General features: G+C 43.3%; 1 protein-coding gene across 3 annotated transcripts in view; it reads right to left on the reverse strand.

The window, feature by feature from the left end:
• CDON (cell adhesion associated, oncogene regulated) overlaps positions 1-14,506 on the reverse strand; it is a 182,210-nt gene that overhangs the window by 94,533 nt on the left and 73,171 nt on the right. The window contains exon 1 of one of the 3 annotated variants that reach the window (XM_089655123.1): positions 5,559-5,795. The exons of the other annotated variants lie outside the window; for them this stretch is intronic. The gene's annotated coding sequence lies outside the window, so the exon portion shown is untranslated. Of the gene's footprint in view, positions 1-5,558; positions 5,796-14,506 lie in introns of those variants that run through there. 3 annotated transcript variants of the gene reach the window in all.

The raw sequence follows: 14,506 nt of genomic DNA on the forward strand, positions 1-14,506 counted from the left end.
CATGACCGCATATAATTTTCACGGTTTGTTCCAAACAAACAAAAGTATGAGGGATAAAGAAGAGACACAAGGTAGGCAGAAAAACGCAGTTAAAACCGTTTTCATAGAAAATAGATGACAGGACCTTTAAGTAGTGGATTTAAGGAGACTAAGGATATTGTTCAGTGTCACTTTAAATACATTAAAACTGCATTCACATGTTCCCACAACACGCAATAGTGTGTAACCCCTTTGCTGATACATTGAGGGAATATTAATTCTAAATGGCACCCACATGCATCTTGCTACCACACGCATATTTCCAAAACAAACAGTAACAAAGTAGCATGCATTTTACTGAACCTCAATTTATTTTAAAAAGGGTCAGGCACTTTTTTTTTGCATATTTCCCATGCATAGGGCAGCCCACTGAAATGAACTGGCTGCCCTAAACACGATACGTGAAAACGTGCAAAAATGTGCACACGCTCCATCACATCAGCATAGGTGGGACTGGAGCTAAGAGGGACGGACAAATCCCAGGAGCCAGGTAGCCCACTGCTCCTCAAAAATTACAACTGACACCTAACTTTTCAGGTTTTCTCTAGTTGCGGTCAATGGCACTGGCTCCTAAAAAAAATAAAATAAATAAATAAAAATCCTGCTGGCTCCTTAAATCCATATTCATTTGTCCACCCTTACATTAATATCCTATTACCACACGGCCTACATATCAATAGAAAAAAAAGAAGATTTTGCAGGTAATCACAGGCTTGTCCTTCCTTGAAATGGTCAGCGAGCATGAGATTCTGACACGGCTAAGCTTTACCACCAGGCCATCACATTAGGAGCATGCACAGTTGTATCATTCATTTTTCTTTGGAAACACGGGCAAATCCATTAATTAACCACATTCATTTCTCACATGATGAAAAAAATCCGTGAAATCTGTAAAACTCTCAGGACAGTGAATTGTACAAAAAGGTTCATCCATAAACAGTAATGATGTACAATATTCATATTAAATAAAAATATATATATATTATTTTTTATTTAATATAGATATTCACTGTCTGAGAGTTGATTAAATACAAAATGTACAAAAAAGGTCCATCCATAAACAGTAATGATGTACAATATTCATATTAAATAAAATATATATATATATATTTAATATGAATATTGTACATCATTACTGTTTATGGATGGACCTTTTTGTACATTTTGTATTTAATCAACTTTCAGACAGTGAATATCTATAATAAAAAAAAAAAAAAAAAAAAAAAAATGTATATATATATATTTTGAATAAAAAATGTACAAAAGGTTCATCCATAAACACTAGTGGTGTACAATATTTAGATTAAATGAATAAAAATAATAATAAATTATATATATATATATTTTTTTTTAAATTTAATCTGAATACTGTACATCATTACTGTTTAAATATAATAAAGTCACGTATCCCAAGCGTGGCCTCTTGTCCTTGTACAGCCTTAGTTGATAAATCGAATCTGAAGATATCATTTGCATTTAGGGCAGAGCGTCTAGTCATTCATGACCTGAACAGCCCGCCTTGACTCCTTCTCTAAGAGCCAATGACAGGGAACGTGACCACAATAAAACACCAAAGTGACGTAAATAAATAAAGTGCATGGTTGTGGAATCCGAATCATTTAGCTTAGTCAATCTCCGGAGAGTAAGAGTTATTATTGTACGTGGCTCTTGCAATACTACCTGCAGCAGAAAAAAGTGCACTTTGGAATGAATTTAAAAAGGACTTGTATACAGGAAGTAAAAAGAAACAATGTAAATAAAGCAACATGGGATCACTTAAAGCCACCGCTTCCAATCAGGAATCAATATTCTGCAGAGAAGGCAGACTAGTCAAAGCTGAAGTTTGGCAGCTTGCTGTACTGTTAATGCTCCAAAACTATAACCACCCAGCACACAAAGTCTACATAACATCCAATGTCAACCACCTAGAGCAGCTTCTCCCAACCTTTTCAACATGGAGGAACCCTTGAAGTAACTTTCCAGGGACAGGGAACCCCTGCTGATCATTTCTATATCTACAACCCATTATACATTAGTGTGATGGTCACTAAGGAAGATGTTGCTTACAATTTTGGTCATTGAGAAGAACCCCCCTTACATAAAAAACATCATTGATGTCAGCAGTTACTCATCTGAGAGGCACAAGGAACTACTAGCAACCTCTGGAGGAACCCTGGTTGAGCAAATCTGCCCTAGATTGTCAGCTCTGTGGGACAGTGTCCCTGCAAGTTCTATACCCTGGTTCTGGCTATCCTTTGCATGAAAGCATGAAAACCTTGTCAGTCGAACACTCCAAATCACAATAATAACACCAATTTGTAGGGTTCATAGGGCTATGGTTATTTTGGAAGCCATCCTTGGCACTGTAGGCAAATACAACAGATTAGAAATCAGTCTTCCCCAAGCTGAACCTCCTATAGCTGAAAATGTTCTCTACTGGTGACCTAGATGGACGACAGGGTACAAAAACTGAAAATAAAACCAGAAAGCAAGGAAGAACCAAATCAGCAATTTTCATGGAGCCCCCTTGATCAGTCCTGCCCAAGCCACCTGCCTAATTAGCCTAAGTAATCTTTACAGCCCTGAACATGGGAAAAATACCAGCTGAGCTTTTTATATGCTGAAACCCAGTACAGCCGAGAGTATGGCATTCTAATACACAAATCCTGACTACATGGAATTCAAATATTCCAGCAGAACCTTGTATATACAAAATATTATAACAAAGCCTTATATATGGAAAGACAATATAACAAAGCTTGGGATAGGGAATAATATGAAAGCAGATCCTTTTATATGGAGGAATAATAAAAGAGACCGTGGGATAAGAATACGCCAGATTCTTAGATGTTGAAAAATGTATATACAGTATTATACATACACGTTACTAAAACAGATCCCTGTACATTATATATTACCATAACAGAGCCTTGTACACTATATATTACCATAACAGAGCCTTGTACACTATATATTACCATAACAGAGCCCTGTACACTATATATTACCATACCAGAGCCCTGTACATTATATATTACCATACCAGATCCCTGTACATTATATATTACCATACCAGAGCCCTGTACATTATATATTACCATACCAGAGCCCTGTACATTATATATTACCATACCAGATCCCTGTACACTATATATTACCATACCAGATCCCTGTACACTATATATTACCATAACAGAGCTCTGTACATTATATATTACCATAACAGAGGCTTGTACATTATATTACTGTATCAGAGCCTTGTACATTATATATTACTATAATAGAGCCCTGTACACTACATATTACCATAGCAGAGCCTTGTACACTATATATTACTATAATAGAGCCCTGTACACTACATATTACCATAGCAGAGCCTTGTACACTATATATTACTATAAGAGAGCCTTATACATGATATATTACTGTATCAGAGCCTTGTACACTATATGTTACTAAACATAGTCTTGCACATCATATAACAACACAGTGTAATCACAAGTAGGGAAGAGTAGTAAAGTAAAATTGCAAGGAAGATCTTTAGATATAAAATAACAAATAGTTGTAACATTTTATAAGATGATAATGTATCAGCAAAGTTCTTAAAACAACGCATTCTACTATGTAATGTTATGGTAAATATAATAAAGGAATACAACCTCTGCACACCTATAAACAAGTAATACAAAAGGGAGAGAATTGGGTGCTGAATATTTAAAAGGGGAACTTGCCCTATTACTCCATCACACAGATAAATAAAAAGTGGTCACATTATACATAAACAATGCTGTACATATTATCAAATTAATATACATATCAGATGCAACAAAAAATAAAGCGTCAGATAGGAATACAAAGTGTAAAGCAGTATTACCCCAGAATACAGTGGGGTGGGGGATGAAGGCTCTGCTGTATATAGGGTCTTGCACCCCAAAACATCCTGATTTTTGGAGAACATATACGCCATCCCACTGTATTGTGGGCTAATACTGCTTTTATACTTTGAATTTCTATCTGAAACCTATTTTTTTTTGCATCTGATATGTATATTTATTTGATACATGTACAGTATTGCTTATGTATAATGTGGCAATAACAATCAGTCTTATGTATTATATCATCATATAGAAGGATCCATTATAAATGACAATATAACACATAACACTGATTCTTCTATATGATGATGAAGGAATCTGTATGAATGACCCTTTATATGATGATATAGTATACAGAAATAATCATTCTGTATGATGCTATATAAGAAACAGAAAATGGAACTGAGCCTTCTATGTGATGAAATAATTATACATATGATCCTTCTATGTGATGATATAATTATACATATCATACCTCTATGTGACAATGATGATTATGTAATAAAATACAAATTAACCTTTTATGTGATGATGAAAAAAAATCCTTCTACATGATGATATCCAATATAAGTGTATTGATGATATAATATATTGTATATGAATGGTCCTTCTATAAGATGAGGAGGATATAGTATACAGACATCACTCTTCTACATGATGATATACCATAATATAGAAGGCTGATCCTTCTATGTTATGATGACAAAACATCTAGAACTGATCCTTCTATGTGATGAGGGTGATGAGGACATAGTATACAGAAGTCAGCCGTCTATATGAGAACATGCAATAGAAGTGTGAGGATAATATATATGAATGATCCTTTTAAGTTATGATGTCAGAATACATAGAAGTGATCTATGTGGTGACAATGAGGGGGATGCAGTATCCAGAAGTCACCCGTCTATGTGATTATATATAGTAGAACATAGAACTCACCTCTCTATATGATAGTGTAATAGAAAACACTTATCTTTATATATGAGTATACAGGGGTCCCCATCCTGATGAGTATACAGGAATCCCCCTCCTATATGAGTATACAGGGGTCCCCCTCCTATATAATGAGTATACAGGGGTCCCCCTCCTATATGATGAGTATACAGGGGTCCCCCTCCTATATGATGAGTATACAGGGGTCCCCCTCCTATATGATGTGTATACAGTAGTCCCCATCCTATATGATGTGTATACAGTAGTCCCCATCCTATATGATGAGTATACAGGGGTCCCCCTCCTATATGATGAATATACAGGGGTCCCCCTCCTATATAATGAGTATACAGTAGTCCCCATCCTATATGATGAGTATACAGTAGTCCCCATCTTATATGATGAGTATACAGTAGTCCCCATCTTATATGATGAGTATACAGTAGTCCCACTCTTATATGATGAGTATACAGTAGTCCCCATCCTATATGATGAGTATACAGGAGTCCCCCTCCTATAGGATACATATACAGGGGTCCCCCTCCTATAGGATGCGTATACAGGGGTCCCCCTCTTGAGTATACAGAGGTCCCCCTCCTATATGATGAGTTTAGAGGTGGTCCCCTTCCTATATAAGTATACAATTTCTTCTAGGTAGACCCCCCCTACTCTGGCTGTCTGGTGTGCCATGTAGAACAATGGGGGTCTCACCTCTCTGCGCCCATAGGACTTGCAGTAGATCCCGGCGGTCATGCCTCCTTGCAGTAGATCCAGTCCGGAGGGTCCTCGGCACAAAGTCCCGGCTCGGAGCCGTAATCCAGGTCGGGGTGTCGCTGGGGGATCAGGAGAGGGGTGCCAGGAGGGTGCGGTGCCCCTTCATAGCGCACAATGGTGCCCAGGTGTCGGAAATCGGCCGGCAGAGGAGAGGAGAGGAGAGCTGTGCGGGGAGGAGGACTGGGAGGAGGTAGAAGAGCAGGAGGAGGGGGAGGAGGGGGAGGGGGAGGACTGGGGGCGGGGACACAGACCCTCCACTACAAACAGCACGCCAGGGGTTAACTCCCCCTCCCCTCCCCCTCCTCCTCCGCATTCCTCATAGGTACACCGGTCCTAGACTGACATCTCCCCTCTGTACAGTGACACCACCACCACCTCCGACAGCGATACCACCGGGGACATCTCTACCGTGACCCCCCCCATAGACTGACACCACCACCATCTCCCATACCAGTCTGACCCCCCTGTACAGTGACACCGACACCAGACTGACACCCCCTCCCCCCCGCTCAGTGACAACACCGGGACATTCTTTCCCTGGGGACACCAGACTGACCCCATGTGCACTGACACCACCGCAACCTCCGACACCAGACTGACCCCCTGTACATTGACACCACCGTCACCTCCCACACCAGTCCGACCCCCCTGTACAGTGATAGCACCGACACCTCCGGGACACGTGCACCACAGGGGCACCTCCAACCTGGGGACAACTGGAGTGGGGACACCACTTCACCCTAAGAACACTACTTCACCCAAGGGACAGCTCTAACCCGGAGATACCTCCACCATGGAGATACCTCAAACCCAGGGACACCTCCACCATGGGGACAACCCCACCACCGGGCCATCTCCACCATGGAGATAACCCCAACCACGGGGACACCTCCACCATGGAGATAAAACCCAGGTACACCACCATGGGGACAGCCCCACCATGGGGACACCTCCACCATGGAGATAACCCCCACCACGGGAACACCTCCACCATGGAGAAAAAACCCAGGTACACCACCATAGGGACAGCCCCACCACGGGGACACCTCCACCATGGAGATAACCCCCACCACGGGGACACCTCCACCATGGAGATACCTAAAACCCAGGGACACCTCCACCATGGGGACAACCCCAACACGGGGACACCATCACTATGGAGATACCTCAAACCCAGGGACACCTCCACAATGGGGACAACCCAAACACGGGGACACCATCACTATGGAGATACCTCAAACCCAGGGACACCTCCACAATGGGGACAACCCCACCATGGGGACACTTCCACCATGGAGATACATCAAGCTCAGGGACACCTCCACCATGGGGACAACCCCCACCACGGGGACACCTTCACCATGGAGATACCTCAAACCCAGGGACACCTCCACAATGGGGACAACCCCAACACGGGGACACCATCACCATGGAGATACCTCAAACCCAGGGACACCTCCACAATGGGGACAACCCCACCACGGGAACACCTCCACCATGGAGATACCTCAAACCCAGGGACACCTTCACAATGGGGACAACCCCACCATGGGGACACTTCCAGACTGGGGACATCCCCCCTCCCCACCTCTGGGACAATACTTCACCCCAGGGATACCCCCAACCATAGGGGTTACCTCCAGCATGGGGACACCCCCCTCAGGGATACCCCCAAGCCGAATTCATCCCCACCACAGGGAGCCCTTCAACCTAGAGGCACCCCCAATTGAGGGACACCCCAAAACTAGGGACACCTCCACACTAGGAACCGATCCAACCTAGAACACCCCCACCTTGGTGGCAGCCAGGGGGGAATTGTGCCCTCTCCTTTGTTTCATATCCTACACTCATATATACCATCATACAGCAATAACTTCCAAAATGTCTTCGTTTCATAAGATGTAATTGTATCTAAAATGCAGACTTTTTATTTGAGTTTTATATAGAGTGGTGGGGGGTTAGACCAGCCTTTCCCAACCTTTTCAACACAGAGGAACCCTCAAAATAATTATCTGGTCTCAGGGAACCCTGGCTAAAAATGACTATATCTACAACTCCCGATACATTAGGTAGATGGTCAGTGGGTGTCCATTGGGAAGAGTTCCCCCCTTACAGAGAGCTAAAAAGATCAATGGTGTCATTGGGAACCAGGAGCGGACTGACCATTTGGGCCCGGGGTCAGTAGGGGGCCCCATGAGATGCCCCAGGTACCTTTTTCATAGGCTTTTTTGAGTTTGGGCAAGGACACAGGGGCCCCATGATCCCCTATTGCCTGGGGGCCCCATGAGTTGTCAGTCCGCCCCTGTTGGGAACTTATCTGAAAGGCAGAAATTGCTCAAGGAACCCCTAGCAACCCCTGGCAGAACTCTGACTAAGGAACCCTGGGTTAGACCCTCTGTCAGTTCATTACGGCTGTCTGTATTCCTGCTGGGGAGATTCTTCTGTTTTGTCCTGGTGATCATTGTCAATAGGGCCAAAAAAAGTGATTGAAAATCCAAAATGTTTAAAACAGGAACAGAGGAGAAATCTTCCAATGGGGACACTTGTTCGGGTGACAACTGTCTAAGGTTTCTAATGCAGTGAAGAAAGATACGCCCTGTGGAATCTACACAGACATGAAGATTCTATATTATCAATTATAAAAAAAAGTTGCCTTTAGATATCATGTAAACATTATTATTTATTTCAGGTACTTATATAACGCCGTCAATTCACACAGCACTTTACATATATATTGTACATTCACATCAGTCCCTAACCCTCAAGGGGTGTACAATCTAAGGTCCCTAACTTACATTCACATACTAGGGCCAATTTATATAGGATCCAATTAACCTACCAGCATGTCTTTGGAGTGTGGGAGGAAACCGGAGTACCAAGAGGAAACTCACACAGGCACATGGAGAACATACAAACTCCAGGCAGGTGGTGCCGTGGTTGGGATTCAAAGCCTAGTACTGCCAGGCGGAAGTGCTAACCATTTAGCCACTGTGCTTTTTTATGATAATGAATGTGTTCCATGTGATTATTAGTATACAGAATTTGCCTTAGGGTCACTGTACATGGTACAATATGTGTACAATCAACTGTAGGTTTACCAAAGCTATGGAATACGAGGACCTTCATAGAGAAGAGAAAGAGGAGATGTGGTACAGTATATCTCTATTATATTTACCGTCCTCCAAAAGTACCATTCTATAGACGATGTAAATCCACAATCGAGAAAACAAGGACTTTAAAGTGGTTGTAAACCCCTCCATATACCCAGTGAGGTGACTGGCTTCAGGTGATACACAGAGATGAAGCAAATCCTCCTACATAAGTTGTACCTGTCTATCCGCAGTCAACTCTTTTTTACATAAATTCAAAGCGCTGAATTTATAAAGCTTGCCTGAGAGTTCAGAATAAAGGGGTTGGAGAGATGAAGTTACACTCTGCAGAGCTCAGTGAGGAGAACTCTGAGAGCTGATTGGATGGAAGAGACACACCCCTCTCCACACAGCTCACAGGAAGAGAGCTGAGGCAGCCAATCTGCTGGAGGTCCCTCCCGTCACCATTTTTCTCTTGGTGTCAGGAAAACTCGTCAGAAGTGACTCATGCAGAGGAGTGAAGCAGCAGACAAAAGCAACACTTAGTGCTCCTAATTGAGACAAGTACACACTATAGAGGGATATGCTTTGTTCAGATTGCATGTCTGAGATATACAACCACTTGAAGGTACCTTTACACCATGTGATTTCCGGCACCTGAAAACATGCTGCATTTTCAGATGTGTGGGGATGCCTAATTCCCACACCCAGGGGCGGACTGACCATTTGGAAACTCGGGCACTGCCCAAGGGTCCGGGGTCAGTAGGGGGCCCCATGAGATGCCCCTGGTACCTTTTTCATAGGCTTTTTTGAGTTTGGGCAAGGACACAGGGCCCCATGATCCCCTATTGCCCGGGGGCCCCATGAGTTGTCAGTCTGCCCCTGCCCGCACCCCCATATATATAAACCTACCCTTAAGCTGCAATGGCAGGGAATGGGAGTGTTCACATGCTGCGTTCACGATGCTTTATAGCCACAGACCAACATACTGCAATCGGGCAGCAAGCCCAGTGAATGCGACCCATTCAAGCAAACGGGAGTGATGTAAATGCCCTGCAATCATGTGCAATGCGTTTTAATGGCAAAAATGGGGTTAAAGCAGGCAGTGAGGAGCAGGGGTGGACTGACAACTCATGGGGCCCCTGGGCAATAGGGAATCATGGGGCCCGTGTCCTCGCCAACAAAAAAAAAGAAAAAGCCAATGAAAGGTAACGGGCATTTCATGGGGCCCCCTCATTCAGTGCCCGAGTGCTCAAATGGTCAGTCCGCCTCTGGTGAAGAGGCATTACCTCCTCACTGCCTGTCAATTGGCTCTAAAAACTGATCCACACACAGATCGCTTTTCAGAGGAGTGGTGAACCCGCACCCCCCCCTAATATCTTTATTTTTCATTTTTTAAACAAACACACACAACCATAAGATATCTTTCAGCAATTAAATAAACCGAAACAAAACATCATAGTACAAAGTCGGTTTCAGTATAACCTCTATTCACATATAGATATGAAAAACAAAAAGGTGGGTCTAGACGCACGTCCAAATCTAGCCATGCTTTGTTCATGAATAGGATCAATCAGATTATGAGATTGCATGGTGGAAATAGAAAAGTGATTGATCACTTACAATCACAAGTTATAATTGCATCTTATCAATTGGAATCCACTTCCCTGAGTGTAGTGTATTGATTGAATGGGTCTTCAACTATCCTATCGGAAAAAAAATCAATAGTTTATTGACGCGCGTATGGCCACCATTAGCTAAGCAACGTATTCAGTACTCTCAGCCCTGTGTTATGACGGCGCGGGGTCAAATATCTCTTGAAGCGGGGATTCATTCTGTATGGTATAGGTTGGCTTTCAGTAAGAGGCCAAATGTGCACACAGCCTGGGGAGAAGGAGGCAGACATTGAGGACACACATCCTGTACACACACTGTACACAGAGGCCGGGGCCCAGCCTGCTGCATACCAAGACTTGCCCTGTGGGAGTGTTCAGCCAGCGGAAGCTGCAGCCTCGCAGTCTGGGCTACATTTGTGTTTTATCCTGCAGGCCTCTTTGAAGTCACCAAGAGGAAGAAAAAAAAAAACCTCGCCCTGCGGGCACATGAATAGCACTTACTATCTCCATAGTTGCAGCATTAACTAAATAACAGGATTAGCCAGTCCGGAGATGTTTGGGTGCTTTAAGCAACCATCTTCTGGCGTTCAGGTCATTTCCGAAAACAAAAAACAAAATTAAAAATGTAATATTACTATATGAATTAGTGTGAGAATTGTGTGTGGTCTGTGTACCGCCGGGAAACTCACTGTTTGCAACTCTGTAATAAAAGGTTTCAGATGATCAGACTTCCCGCTCTTACGGTGGCCACAAGCGCTACCATTTTTGTTGTCTGATCAATGTGTGATTCGATCAAAACACTCGAATCTGCCAGCAGCAAAGATGGATCGGGTTATTATTTATTTATTTCAGGTACTTATATAGCACCATCAATTTACACAGCACTTTACATATATATTGTACATTCACATCAGTCCCTAACCCTCAAGGGGTGTACAATCTAAGGTCCCTAACTCACATTCATACATTCACATACTAGGGCCAATGTAGACAGGAGCCAATTAACCTACCAGCATGTCTTTGGAGTGTGGGAGGAAACCCACACAGGCACAGGGAGAACATGCAAACTCCAGGCAGGTGGTGCTGTGGTTGGGATTTGAACCAACAACCCTTGTTCTGCCAAGCGGAAGTGCTAACCATTTAGCCACTGTGCTGCCCAACCATTATAAGAGCAGCCAGCAGGCTGATAGAAAAAAACAAACCAAAAAACAGATTGCCCCATCCACACATTTGAGGTAGATGAGGGACTCCCCTGTTGCACTATTGTATTAACCGGAGGAGTCCTGCTGCCAGAATACACCGATCGGGCACTGCAGCCTAATGGCAAAAGCTTACCAAGCGAAAATGTACTGACAGTCCTGTTTGGGAGGAGTCAGTCACTAGAACAACTCTTCTCAAAGGGGACCGGCCATGCCGAAACATGCCGTGTATGGCCAACTTAAAGGATAAATTCACCTTTTTGACAAAAATAATAAATGCACATTTTTTTGCAGGTAAAAAAATGTGCATTTATTATTTTTGTCTGCAGGAGCCTGGAAAGCATTGCGCCAGCGACCAGTAGATCGCTGATGTCATGCAGGTCTCCTGCAGACCTGTCAGAATATCTGCTTGCCGTATGGGATGTACAAGCATGCAGATCAAGCAGCCTGCAGGCTCTCCCAGATCCCACCTGGTCCCCGTGCTGTGTGTGTCCTTTCTTCCTTCCTTCCTTCAGGGGACAGCACTGTCCCCCTGAAAAATGCTGCTGCCCCCTTGAAAAATACCACCCTATGCAAATGCCTTGTGGTAAATACACCCCTGCCTGAAGGTACAAAGCAAAAAAGGACGTTTTTCCCACGTTAATGAAATGCACATCAATGCAATGCAAATCTATTGAGAAAAAAAGCTATTTATTATTTTGTTCCTTACAAAGACCATAGCAATTTAACGCACTTAAAAGTGTGTCAACGTACATGCACAAAAAATGCACTCCAGTGGAAGATAATGCGCATCCATTTTTCAAGCAATTTATGCATTTTAGGGCTGGTTAACACCACATGCAGTCCAGTGAGTTTTTGGTTTCTTTTCTGCATCAAGAACGTGTGGAAAGTAGGTTATATAGTTTCATACCAGTGCGGTCAGTTCCAGGGTGATCCAGTTCCAGAACAAAAAAGTAGAACATGCTGGATTTTTCCTTCACTGGATTGTACTAGAACACAGTAAAACGTATCAAAAACGCAGCGGACTACAGCAAAAACGCACCGGACTCCAGTACAGTAAGAAAAAAAAACAAGAAAAAAGCATTTGGAACGCATCCAGAAATGCATCAAAAAAGCAAAAAAAGCAGCGGAACTTATCAAAAACACGTTACAAATGTGCATGCAGAATTGCATTCTGAACTAATCTGGAGTACGTTTTTGTGGTGCGAACCAACCCTAAATGCACATTTATATGTGAACAGGTCCTTATAGAAGCATGTATGGCCACCATTAGAAATTGCAGTGCAGAGCTTGTCCATCAGGGTTACAGAACAGCCAGGTTCACCCCATACAGGTGCGATGGCACGTGTGTGTTTCCGTGTGTTTTCTGCACATTCCTCTGCATCACATCTAGGACGGTCTATTCATTTCAATAGGCTTCTCTATGCACAACTTGGAACAAAAGTCCTAGACCCTTTTCCAAAATCGCACTGCACTGAACTGCACACATTAGCAGATACGTGGGGGTGCTGTTAACAATTATTGGACCTGTCAGGTATTCCCTAAAGGGCAGCACGTTCCTGTGCATGTCAGGAAACCACCTGATTTTGTATGCATTTCCCGAAACACACGCAGCATAAACCTATTAGGGTTGCCACCTCATCCTTTTAAACCCGAAGACATATTAATTACAGAGGTTCTGTGGCTCATTAAGGTGGTGATTAAACTTCCTTACACCCCGGTCACATCAAAGCCGATTTTGAAATCCTGCGACTTACAGTGAAGTCGCACGATTTCAAAGAAGGGGGACTTGCCGATTTGAGGTGCGATTTACAAGACATTTGACACAGATGTCTATGCAAATTGCACCAAAAGTAGTGCATGTACTACTATAGAAATCGGTGCGCCTGCAAACAAATCGGAACCACATCGATATGACCGCTCTAATAGCGGACAATGGCGTGCGACTTAGCATACGATTTACAAGTCGCATCTGATGTGACCAAGGTGTAAGTGCCTTATCTGCAATAAATTAGCCCCAGAACCTGTGTAATTAATATGTGTTTGGGTTTAAAGGGATGAGGTGGCAACCCTAGAACCTAGCCTTACAGATGACTTACCTCTCTGGTAAAAGCAATAAAAGGTGCATCTCCTGGGAGTTCTGATGGCCTTTGGCTTGTTCGGTTTAAACTCAAACCCATACCGTAAATGGCAACTGTAGGTTTACCATCAATTTGATCAAATCGGCAATCAATCAAAAATCTAGAACTTCTCTAATTGATTTAGACTTGATCAAACTTAGTCAATGGCCTAGAGCTGAATATTACTGATTGTTTTGCATTGACAGAGCTGACACTTTGTTCATGGACACAATTGTATTTCAAACAAACAGATTATGAGATTGCATGGTGGAAACATACTTACAATCATACAATGCAATCATATCCTAAAGCAGGTCACAGACGGTTCAAATCTCGGGTGGTTCAGGGACTGGCTGAGATTTGAACCATGTATGGGCAGGCTGAATGTACCCAAGTTGATCGATCAATCAACTTGGGTACAATAAGCCTGTCAGATGTTACATGTGATTATTGCTAGTGGCTGTTACAGCTGCTAGCAGTAATCATTGTGGGGTTTTTTACTAAGACTGGAGAGTGCAAAATCTGGTGTAGCTTTGCACAGAAACCAATCATCTTCCAGGTTTTAGCCCCCGGTCACGTCAAAGCTGATTTTGAAACCGTGTGACTTACAGTAAAGTTGCACAATTTCAAATCAGGTGACTTGCCAATTTCATTTGCAATTTGCAAGACATCTGACCAGGGGCGGACTGACAACTCATGGGGCCCCCGGCAATAGGGGATCATGGGGCCCCTGTGTCCTTGCCCAAACTCCAAAAAGCCTATGAAAAAGGTACCAGGGGCATCTCATGGGGCCCCCTACTGACTCCGGGCCCTCAGGCAGTGCCCGAGTTTCCAAATGGTCATTCCGCCCCTGCATCTGAC

The sequence above is a fragment of the Staurois parvus genome, unplaced genomic scaffold (assembly GCF_062004578.1).
Source record: "Staurois parvus isolate SC_StPar_1 unplaced genomic scaffold, SC_StPar_1.0 ptg000820l, whole genome shotgun sequence".
In the NCBI taxonomy this organism is placed as follows: domain Eukaryota; kingdom Metazoa; phylum Chordata; class Amphibia; order Anura; family Ranidae; genus Staurois; species Staurois parvus.